Here is a 12,796-nt window from a genome sequence, read left to right on the forward strand (position 1 = left end):
TGCACACACATACACGCACGCACACACGCATGCACACACACATGCACACACGCTGTCCATGGTCTGAATTCTGATCTATATTCCACCAAACACACAATCCTGAGGAAGTCCAGTCACCACCCTGGGTCTCAGGAGACAAATCACTTTCTCTGTTTATGCTATTAATCCAGTAGCTTTGCTGACCCCAGATTTGCTTGTCATTTTTTTTCTTCCTCCAATATACACATCTATCCCACTCTGTAGATAACCAATTGAACAATATTTTTAAAATTTCCCACCATATGATAACCATTACAACAAAGCTTTTCATTTTGCTAATGAAGAAGGAAACACTGAGATAAAAGTAAAATGATTTATTAGATTTTGTTCCTGTGCCATTGATAAAATAGTTAACCAGCTTGGCAGTTACTACAGGGACCCAGCATGTGCTCATTAACTCTTTGCCAGGTACAAAGGTGTCCTAACAGCGCTGTTTTAATTCCATGATCCGGCCCATAATCCAGTGCTAAACAATAATTAGTATTGACTTGTAAAACAGTAGTTGAAGCCTTCCTTTAAGCACCTCAAATATACTTTACGTTCCATAGACAGAATCAAAGGAAGGAGGAGGCATAGTTGGGAGAAGAGAGAGGGAAGAGGAAAGGCATTTGTAATGTTTTTAGCGGCGAAGAAAGACCTGTTCTACGGTCTGGAAACTTTGCACGTATTTATGGTATTTATGCATTGTTTCCAGATCCACGTTGGCACTTTATTCCACCCCATGCCTGCTCTTCAGTGCCATTGTGGGAAGACAACTTTCCTTCTCTAATAGCTTGCCCCCACCCCATATTCCCTTTTACCTCATTGGACTGACCAAATGTTGGACAATTTTCTCTGCTCTCCTAATGTAGTTTAAGCTCTTCCCTGCTAATGGCTCTTTCATCCTATGCATCAAGGTCCATTTAAAATCAGCATTGAATGAAGACCTCTGGCACTGTGAATTTCCCACGGTTTCGTTTATTGTCCAATTGTGTATTTGGATAAGCAAAAGGGGACAGCGACCCCATTTGCAACCCCATTTGCTGAAGAAGTACTGAACACGCCCAACTACCTGGGCAGAGGAAACAATGGGCTACATACTGCCCATTTTGTGTGTTTGTTAGAGAGAAGCAGGGACAGACGCCTACACGCATGCACACACCCCAGTGCTGGCCTGCAGACTCACCCAGAACACTGTCCCCTCTTTCACCCGGCTCTGCAATCTCTTTCTGGTACACCATGACAGGAAGAAGAGCATTAGATGTGCAAGGTGTTGCAAATTTATTGCCCCATGTTATTTCCACCAGCTTCATTCCCACTGCCCTGAGAGGAATCAGGGTTTTAGCATCCAGCTGTCATTCCTTTGCTTAGACAACTGGATCTCTGTGTCCACGGGATTTAGGAATCCTTCTTACACAGACTGCATGTGCCAGATTTATAATTTCAGGTCAAAACAAATAGAAGGCCATGGAAGTATTCATCCGTCCACTGTTTTTGAGCATCTTCTAGTTTGCTTTAGAGTAGTATAAAGATATGGTTCCTACCTTCAGCCAACCTTACTACCTGATCATGGAGAATAAACCATGAACCAGGAAATCAAATGGGAGGTTCAAGGATGTAACTGACAAAGAGCAAAGGGGGAAGCAAAGGCACGGGTGTTTAGAAAGAAGATGTTAAATAAGGTGAGGATGGTTAGATTGTGCTTCTGAAGACATGAGCTTGTGCTAAGCCTTAGGGAAAGGGTATTACTTTAAAAGGAAGAGGCAAGCAAGGGGAACACTGTAGACACAGGAAGCAGCACAAAGATGCAGAAGCCAGGATCAGCTATCTCTTTCCAGAAAGCAACAAATAACAGAGCACACCAGTAGAACTCTTTACATTTTATAAAACATGTCCATGTTCCTTATCTTATCTGCTTCTCCCACTGATCCTGAGGTGTAATCATAACACGAAGATTTGGCATAAAGTAGCACTAGATGATGGAAAGCCTGTTCAAGGTCATTGCAACAATTTCTAAGAAAACAGATGAGGGCTATTCTGGAGAGTTAAGAACATTAGATGGATGACAGAATGAACAGGTTGGAATGGTTGTAGGAGGTGAGGAAAGAGAAGAATGTAGGACTATTAGAAAATTCCCCAATGGATGACAAAGAGAGTGATATTACTCATGAATGATCTATAAGGAAGGAAGAGCAGCTTGGAAGGGTATAAAAATGACGATTTTATTTTGTATTTAGTGAATTTTGGAGAACTGCGGAAAACCCAAATGAAAATGACCAACAGATAGCAACATAGACAGGACCTCAAGGTCAGAGGGAGACTGGAAATGTGGATTTAGGAGCCATTAGCATAAATGTGGGGTCATAGGGACCCTCCATGAGAGGAGAGATGGCCAAGCATTAAACATGGGACATTCCATTTAAGGGGCAGAAGAGGGAAGGGTGTTCTTTTAATTAAGATCCATTATATACAGAAGGCCCTTGTCAAAATGTAAGAATAATGTGTGGAGGTTCATGGATCATATGTTTAAAATGAAACTGAAAAAGATGGGATCTTAGAGCATCTTCACACCTGCCCCTTCATTTTTCCAAGAGGAAACTTGATAGTGTAAGATAGTGGCTGCATCATAATGTATTAATTCCACCAGCATCTAACAATTCCCATGTTCTTGTGGAATTATTTTATTAACAAGCCAGAAAGCATAGAGCATAGCCTAGGGGCAGAACACGAGAGATGAGCTTTTGTTGAAAGTGGGAAGTGAAATCGCTCAGTCGTGTCCGACTTTTTGTGACCCCATGGACTGTAGCCTACCAGGCTCCTCTGTCCATGGGATTCTCCAGGCAAGAATACTGGAGTGGGTTGCCATTACCTTCTCCAGGGGATCTTCCCAACCCAGGAATCGAACCCAGGTCTCCTGCATTATAGGCAGACGCTTTTACCATCTGAGCCACTAGGGAAGTCTCCTGAAAGTGGGGAAGTTGCAAATCATGGAATCCCATTTAGGGAAGACAGAGCTGGGTGGGGACATCCTTGGAGAATGGAAAAATCCCAAGGCATCCAAGGGAAAGGATGAGGCAGGAATGCCAGAGAAATGGATATGAAAGATATCGTAGAAGTACAGAGGACAATGTACCAAAGATGCTTCCTCAGCATCACCATAAACCATATGAATAAGGCTGAAGTTGAAGTCTAGATGGTCTGCCTAACATATGCAGTCTGACATGATATGCTTAGTCTTACTTCCACTAGCTCTAAATTCCAGAGACATTGTAAAAAGAATCATTTAGAACTATAGCATTTCATAGCTACACAGAGATAAAAGAATGGAGTTCATCCAATTCGCAGAACTTTATCAAGTTGAGTAATGAAAAAAGCCAGAATTTGGCAAATTCACCTAAGACAAGTTGTATGACCCTAGGCAGGTTACCACACTTTGTACGACCGCAGTAACCTCATGTATTAAATGGGAATAATCTACCAACCTCATAGGGTTATTGAGAAGATAATGGGTGATGCTGCTTGGTACAAGGTAAGCTATCAATAAATATGAATTCCCTTCCCAGAGGCACTTATTAATAAGATATTCAACATATATAACATGCATATACATCACTCATATTTTCCAACAGATTATTGCAGGATTCTAGATTTAAGAGAAAATTCACAATACGTAAAGAGCCTGCAATAGATCTTTGTGCCAGAATTTGAATGGAATGTGATTCAGTAGGTTCTATTTAAAATAGGATAAATAGGGGATTTCACTGGATGTCATTAAGCAATTGTGATGAAAGCAAACCAGGAAGATGGGTCAACCTAAAAGAAATATATGCATACATACATATCCACACACACTATCTAGTCACCCTGAAGAAAGAGGTATAAAGACTAAATTTCTAGAACAACCTCTTCTTATCTGGGTGAAGTTTTTGTACCTGTAATTAGCTCCCTCAGCCTTCAATCTAAGAATCAGCTGGTTAATTGTGCATGTAACTGGCTAATAGCTCCAACTGGGGGATGGTGCAGGCCTAAGGGTCACATGCTTTGTTCTTCTACGCACGTTTAATTGTTACATATTACAGACATACCTACACACACACATACACAAAGGAGTGGGGAAAAGGAAGGAAGACAATATGATTTGTAATACTTCAAGAGACATAGAATGGAATAATTAAGCCACAATCTATTTTTAAAAGTGTAAGCCTAAGAAGTATTATCATCTTTATGACTCAGCTAGAGTATCTGAGAATTATCTGTGAATGTTTTGGAATCAAACTGAGCCCACAATAAAAAGGGAGAGAAAAACATACAGAATGCCATTCAAAGAGACACTGAATTACACTGGGGTCTGTCAGAGAGAATAACTAAGCCCCAAATTGAGTTGGGGGGTAGCAGTGAGTGAGATAAAATGACAGAAACAAATTTTTGTGGTCGAGGTCAGGCAGCCTGCTTATGGTTTAGGCATCTCTGCTCCCTACCATTAAACCAACTTGAATCTCCAAACACTATCCACAGTCAGCTGATTATGCAAGCACCCATCAGTGTCTGGAGATAATCACCCCAGGCCTCTTGCCTCTCTATCATGCCACTCTGGACTTGTTTTTACCATCTAGTACTCTGGCTCCTGGCATTAAGTTGCCCCTCAAGAATATCAAGGGCATTTTCCCCATCATCCCTCTCCACTTCGGATGCACTACTTTTGGGTCACTTGGCTATTAGACATTGGCTTTTGGGGGACCCAATTCTTGGTTCAAACAGTGCTCCTAATGAACATGTCTTATCACACATGGTGTAAGAATATGGGCCACCAATTCTAGTTTTAGACATCTGAGTTATTTTCAATTAAAATATTGTTCAAGGCCTCAAGTTGGATGGAAAAGTCTATCTGGTTGGGCAACTGAGGACCTAGAAGTACAGCAAATTGTAATTAAAGGGTCAAGGACATGCCTTGTAGATCACATTCAATTTCTCTACATGGCCCTGATTTAATAGGATAAAGCATACAGAGCCTGGCTCAATCCTATTCTCATACAAAGGCAAGGAAGAAAAGCTGGCCTTGGGAGTCAGAACTACAAAAGTTGAAAGCACTGCTTTTGACCTAGCTAAGGAAGGCAAGCCAAAGTAGGGTATTGCAAGGGGGCCTCTAGGCCTGATGAAAGGCAGGTAGTGGGGCATTCTAAGAATGGAAATAGGCTTCAGCACTGATTAGCTGCTTGATCTTGGGCAACTCAACCCCTCTGAGGTTCAATTTCTTCATCCATAAAATGAGACTGGTAATAACACCAGTTCTACATATTCAGTTCATACGAGTAAATATTTATTAAGCATCCACTGTGTGCCATGCTGATCATGAAAATAATCAAAGGGGCATATGTGAAAGCGCTTTGCATATTTTTCTATTTATCATATATGTTTAATATTTTTGTAAATTTAGAGTTTACTGTGCCTAAGGTCATCTCCTAGTGGACCAAGAAAATTTCAGAGATACAAGATGAGATTTCTAGGGCAAAACTCTAAGTGACAAGATTTGTAGAACTGCTCATGTCATCTGAAGGACAATTCTAAGGCAAAGCCCAAAGTTGGTCAAATTCACTTTGATGGGTCTGCTACCTTTCCTTTCTGTAGTCTCTCCATTCTTGGTCCTTCCCCTACGCCACTCCCCACAGTCTTTCCACCTTTCCTGACAACCCCAGGCTCTCTCTGCAGTGTACCACTCTGGCTTGCCTACCTTAAGCAAATTCTTCCTCCTCTACTAAATTCCTCTGTTGTGTGTCCTCTTTTAGGTCCTGATCAGCTAATTCTCACCATGGTGTTGATGACTGATAAATGTCTACTCCCTTTCTCTGGTCCATTTGCATTTTAAATAGAGATTCCTGGAGAGTCTTTGCTTTGGGGGAAAGAATAAGTTGAATGGTAGCCATTCCAGCCAGAAACTTTTTCCTGCTGCATAAATCATAACATACAAGTAGCTGCTAAATGTGTCTATGCGTAAGGCTGCATAAGGTCCCAACTCTGATTCTCTGGGGATGTCACTAAGGAGGGCCCGTGGAGAGAGAGGAGAATGCAGAGGCTGACAACTTGACTACCTGGAAAATGCACACAGACGTCAGTTGTCAGATGAAAGTGTTCCCACTTGTCCTGTCCTCTGCCCTGTGCAGACCTGGCTTGGGCCCTAGATACAAAATCTTTGGAAGCTGAATTTTCTCCCTTTAGTCCCTTGAATTCAACCCTCCTCCCTACAAGCCATCATTGTACCATCAGGGGTTTCTTGTTACAATTTAATTTTTCTCCATTGCACACTGGGGTTCTAATCTGTATCACACCAGCAGTGGGAAGATTTTTAAGAATCATTTCCCAATACACTTTTAATATATTTCCAGTAAATTGTACCTCAACCTGTCCAGCTGGCAGGGTCATTTAACAGTGACACACCCACTGAGTCCTGAGGGCCCCTGGAGGTTTACCTTGATGCTTTTCTAACAAAAAATATCCTGCCCCCAATGAGGGGATAAAGCTTTTTAACATGCAAGTGGCACAGGGAACATGAAGAGAACTGGCCACCAGTGCCGCCAAGACCTCTTTAAGTTTCATTATGGGAAGGCCTATACATAGGATTAGACAAAAGGTTCTGAAGATCTGCACTGGGGGAAGCTGTATGCAAAAAGAAAAAAAAAAAAAAAAAAGGTTGGATAATTATTTAAAGCCCTAAAACAGACGGTATAGTTTATCAAGTATTTTTAGCCAAATTCAGCACCGCTTTCAGTGACTTAAAAGCACACTGCCAAATGTAAACAGTTCTCACAGGAAAGAGGCCAATGAGCGATCGCCCCTGAATCTGCAAAGTCAGAAGGAAAATATAATTAATCACAACTCACTCCTGACCAGCTAGCTGAAATAAGACCAATGAGAAGAAGTGAAAAGTTAATAGGAGGATCTGGGGGCAAGGGTGGGAGGGGAATAGGGAGGGGCGGTTCCCTCCTCTGCTTTCAGGAGCTCGCCTCGGTGCCATTTGGATCCAAGCCCGTGAAACAAACAAGGGTTCTGTTTTTGTAGGTTTTGGTTTTCACTTTTCATAATCCGGTTTATTTGACCTGTATTTTTCTAATAAAGGGAAAGGGAGAATGTGGCCGAGACACATTCCTCAAAAGTATGGCCAGTGAGGCCAAAGGCCTGGGAAGCCAGGGGCCGAGGCAGCCAAGCAAACCCCAAGGGGGATCCAGCAGCCCCCTAGCATTTCACTCTAAAGCAGATTGGTTTTGTGTGTGTGTGTGTGTGTGTGTGTGTGTGTGTGTGTGTGTATGTATTTTTTTTTGGGGGGGGTGCTTTTTTTAACATATTCCTTTTAGAAATTGGAGGAGAAAATAAATTAAGGACTAGGTGATCTGCCCTCAATGCTGAGTAGGTAAACACTGCTGGCTTAGACAAGCTTCCTTTCGTTTCCTTGAAAAGCCAGAATTCCATTTAGTTCCACAAATAACAGAAAGGTCCTCCTGATGGATGCAATTGGCTCCCCTCTCCAACAAACTCATCAGCAGTGCATTACCCAGAGCTTTGAAGTCCCCACACACAGCAGGCTGCATGGCAGTGGGCACCCTTTCAAGAATGGCCCCAGAGGTCTCTCTCTGCTGACAAAGCAAGGAGGGGGCCATAAGGAATTACACCCAGCAACCCCCCACCTGCAGCTGCCTCTCCCACCTCATCCAGTTCGTGAAAGTTCTGAAATGTTGGCATCTTTGCTTCAGCTTTTCATCAATGCCAGTTAAGTGAATTTAGAACAATAATTTTATTAAAATGTTTTAGATGCCATATCTCCAATCCATAAAATTTATTGTACCTTTATGCAGAATTATACTGGAGTTGAAATATATAAATCAATTTATAAGGTCTAATGACACACAAACGCTTAAAAACTAAAGGCAATGTAGTAAATTCAAATTACCATTACAAATGTAAGCTTTGTAGTCAGTGTGTGACCTGCTAAGGATTATATTTAACTCCCCTGAGAGTGGTTTATCATAAAACTTTAAACTTTTATTACAGTGAATTATTAAGTCCTCCATGACATGAGTCATTCCTTGCACTGACTATGGCTTTTTTAATGACACTATAATAGACATCTTGCTAATAGCAGGAGGATTGCTACCTCTGCAGTAAGGAGAAGGGGTGGGAGGAGGAGGGAAAAGAAAAGACAATACAGGACACATGCATGGAAAAGCATGCTTCCCAAGGGACTCCCGTTAACAATCATGCAAAGAAATACCAGGAGCTTAAAGACTCAGACCCCTCCAGGTTCTGTCCTGGGTAAAAGAACAACGTATTGCCTAAAAGGAAATTCAATTTAAAAGACACACGTGGAGAAAGGAACATTCTCCTGAGCAATTTAGATTTTCCTGAGCAATTTTAGTTTTCCATCAAAACTTTAACATCCTCTCCCTGCTGCTTGGCCATAGATACACACCCTCTACTTTCAATAAGCTTTGCACTAATAACAGATTACTGTGCTCACATAATGTGCAGAACTCACTGTTTATAACCCCTTCCTCCTCTCTGTGGTTTGTCTACACCAGGGCCCCCTAACAGGAGGCTCTTTCCAGAGGCAATTTGAGCCCACAGATTATCCCATGTACAAAGTCTCCAACCACAATCAAGGAAAAGTTTTAGATGAAATATTCTGCGTGTGCCAGTCCCACTGAATTAGATGTCCCTGGGTATTACCTACTCCTTCCAAAGACTAACTGAGCCCCAGGATGCTGGTGTCACCATTCACACACATGCACAGTCCCCTTTCCACAATCAGGGCATCAGAATTTAGGAATCCTAAGCTCCTATCAATTGCACTCATCTCACATGCTAGTAAAGTAATGCTCAAAATTCTCCAAGCCAGGCTTCAGCAATACATGAACCGTGAACTTCCAGATGTTCAAGCTGATTTTAGAAAAGGCAGAGGAACCAGAGATCAAATTGCCAACATCTGCTGGATCATCAAAAAAGCAAGAGAGTTCCAGAAAAACATCTATTTCTGCTTTATTGACTATGCCAAAGCCTTCGACTGTGTGGATCACAATAAACTGTGGAAAATTCTGAAAGAGATGGGAATACCAGACCACCTGACCTGCCTCTTGAGAAATTTGTATGCAGGTCAGGAAGCAACAGTTAGAACTGGACACGGAACAACAAACTGGTTCCAAATAGGAAAAGGATTACATCAAGGCTGTATATTGTCACCTTGCTTATTTAACTTATATGCAGAATACATCATGAGAAACACTGGGCTGGAAGAAGCACAAGCTGGAATCAAGATTGCCGGGAAAAATATCAATAACCTCACATATACAGATGACACCACCTTTATGGCAGAAAGTGAAGAGGAACTAAAAAGCCTCTTGATGAAAGTGAAAGAGGAAAGGGAAAAAGTTGGCTTAAAGCTCAACATTCAGAAAACGAAGATCATGGCATCTGGTCCAATCACTTCATGGCAAATAGATGGGAAACAGTGGAAACAGTGGCAGACTTTATTTTGGGGGCTCCAAAATCACTGCAGATGGTGACTGCAGCCATGAAATTAAAAGACGCTTACTCCTTGGAAGGAAAGTTATGACCAACCTAGATAGCATATTCAAAAGCAGAGACATTACTTTGCCAACAAAGGTCCATCTAGTCAAGGCTGTGGTTTTTCCAGTGGTCATGTATGGATGTGAGAGTTGGACTGTGAAGAAAGCTGAGCGCCGAAGAATTGATGCTTTTGAACTGTGGTGTTGGAGAAGACTCTTGAGAGTCCCATGGACTGCAAGGAGGTCCAACCAGTCCATTCTAAAGATTAGTCCTGGGTGTTCATTGGAAGGACTGATGTTAAAGCTGAAACTCCAATACTTTGGCCACCTCATGTGAAGAGTTGACTCATTGGAAAAGACTCTGATGCTGGGAGGGATTGAGGGCAGGAGGAGAAGGGGACGACAGAGGATGAGATGGCTGGATGGCATGACCAACTCGATGGACATGAGTTTGAGTAAACTCTGGGAGTTGGTGATGGACAGCGAGGCCTGGCGTGCTTGATTCATGGGGTTGCAAAGAGTCGGACACGACTGAGTGACTGAAATGAACTGAACTGAAGCTATCAAGAGGAGCCAAGTCACATAAATGATGTCTCTGTATTGCAACTGATGTGTAGACTTGGATTAAAACCAAGACTGATACATTTGACCAAAAAGGAAAATAAAAAATGGATGCCTGGCCTTGTTTTCTAAGCATCTATATACAGGAGTAATTTCTTTGTAGAAATTTCCAATGCATTTTGTTTTGTTTTTTAAACTGCTCTCTGGAGATCGTCTCTGTGTCCTCATCCCTGGGGTCATTTGGTCACATCTGAGGCCATGACGCAATGTCTGTGAGCCTCCACTTCTTACCGAGTACCTCGCTAACTGAACGCAGGCATTTTGTAGCTAATACCTGCTTCTCATGTCCACCAAAGCAAAACTTAAGGACCTACATATATTTCTTCTAACCAGTGTATTGTCAACATCGAAATATAGAGATTTTGCTTACTCCAGTGTTCTTGCCTAGAGAATCCCAGGGACGGGGGAGCCTAGTGGGCTGCCGTCTATGGGGTCGTGCAGAGTCAGACACGACTGAAGCGACTTAGCAGCAGCAGAAGGTTACTATGGCATCAGTTTGATTGAATTGGCTGGGAAGTTTAGACAAATGACTTAACAGATTTTTCATAAACTGAGTCACTGATTGACCAATTATGGGTGTTCTCCTGGTTGCTATACATATTTTATATTGCCTTCCCAGGTGTGCAGTGGTAAAGAATCCTCCTGCCAATGCAGGAGACACAAGAGAGAGGTTCAATCCCTGGTCGGAAAGATACCCTGGAGTAGTAAATGGCAACCCACTCTAGTATTCTTACCTGGAAAATCTCATGGACAGAGGAGCCTGGCGGACTACCGTCCATAGGGTTGCAAAGAGTCAGACACGACTGAACACACACACATATATTTAATAGGCATAGACCAATAAAAACTTTGGAAAATCTCCTCTCTCTCCCCACTGCCACACAAACACACAACTTAATATCAATCTATTTTGAAAAGTTTCACTAAAGAGTTCAATAAAGTTTTAATAAAGTTAAACCAGTTTTTATATAAATTGTCCCAAAGCATTAAGCCATAAACATTTTCTACCCCAAATGCTATAATTTTTTTCCCAAGGCTAGCCACTCCATCTCCTTCTCGGGTATTACACCATGAGAACAATAAACTCACTAAATTCAATTTAATTTAATAAGCATTTATGGAGTGTCTGTTGCATGCCAGGTCACTTTGCCAGGGACCCAGAGTTGAACTTCATAAAGCACAGTGCCTCGTCTTCATAAATGCAATAGTCTAGACTAGAGCAGGAGTCAGCAAATTACAGTCAGCTGGCCAAATCTTGCCCACTGCTTGTTTTGGAAAATAAAGTTTTATTGGAACACAGCTATCTCCACTGATGGCTGTTTTGGTGCTGCCATGAGAGAGCTGAGTAATTGTCACAGAATTGCGTGGCCTGCAAAAACTAAAATATTTACTATCTGACCCTTGACAGAAAATGTTTGCTGTCCCCTTCTGTAGAACAGGAGTTTCCACCCCTAACTGTAATTTAAAGTCATCCGGGGAGCGTTTTTTTAAAAGAACCACCAGTGTCCATACCACCCCAGACTAATTAAGTCAGACTCTCTAGGGTGTAGGGCACTAGCATCTCTGGTTCCACCAAAGCTCTCCCAGGTGATTCTGATGTAGAGCCAGCCTTGAGAGCCACTGGTAGATGAAAACGACTTTGTTCATGTAATGATTCAGGCACTCATGAACATTAAACAGGTAATCAGTCACTGTCTGAGAGTGTTGGTGAGTTAACTGGACTCTCTCACCTTCTCCAGGAGGACAGACCAAAGTTTTCGGCTGCTCCCACAGCAGCAGAGGCCCATCTCAGAAGGAGCGGACCCTAAGACACTCTAGTCCAGGGAGAACAGCCAAAAAACCAGAATTTCCTCCAAGAAAAGAAATCAATTTGTGAATACCCTTCTCCTTCCCCCTAGTAGTTAAGCTGATTGCGCCCTGCATTTTAATATTATTTCAGCAGCCAAAATAGATAAAATAGTTTTGTCTCTCTGTAAAAAGGACCCACTTTATTCAACACCCCAAATTATTCAGCAACAGCACTTAATCTAAGAGGCCCTAAAGGACCTCAGCGCCTGTGAAAGTATCTGAAGGTGGGCACCTCTGGTCAGCTCCAGAGTGGGGACAAGGAACCACACTGGCAGCCTTGATTCAGACCTGATTTCTCCAGGGCACCATGTATGTGGTTCAGGTGGTCATGGAAAGAGCTGAACAACAACTTAAACATGCTAAGGCTCTGCTAACAACTCCTGGAGACCAGTCTCACAGAGAAGAAACGCAGAGCCCAGGAGACCTCCACACACCTGGGGAAAACGTCAAATTCAGGTGATCTATATGGTCTAACTTACTTTTCATTAAACAACTATCAATTACTAACTGTGGGCCCAGGACTCCCTAGACATTGAGTGACTCGATTTCAAAGCATTTAGTCTCTGCACATACAGTCACCCAAGAAATAACATAACAACAAGAAACTGTGTGATTACATTCCAAAGAGTGCAACTCAGAGTAGCAATCCTTCTCTGTCTAGAGGCTGAAGTTGTAGGACAGTTCTTGGAAGAAGATGCCCTTCAAAGCAGAACCAAATTCCCAGCGGAGTCAAATTTCCAGCAGAGCCACAGTGGAAT

General features: G+C 42.3%; 1 non-coding gene across 1 annotated transcript; it reads right to left on the reverse strand.

Annotated features, from left to right (window-relative positions):
• Positions 1-2,902: 2,902 nt before the first annotated feature.
• Positions 2,903-2,975, reverse strand: TRNAY-AUA (transfer RNA tyrosine (anticodon AUA)). The gene has a single exon. It is a non-coding gene; the product is annotated as a tRNA-Tyr (tRNA).
• Between the last annotated feature and the right edge of the window lie 9,821 nt (positions 2,976-12,796).

Source organism: Bos taurus, chromosome 11 (assembly GCF_002263795.3).
Source record: "Bos taurus isolate L1 Dominette 01449 registration number 42190680 breed Hereford chromosome 11, ARS-UCD2.0, whole genome shotgun sequence".
NCBI classification, from domain to species: domain Eukaryota; kingdom Metazoa; phylum Chordata; class Mammalia; order Artiodactyla; family Bovidae; genus Bos; species Bos taurus.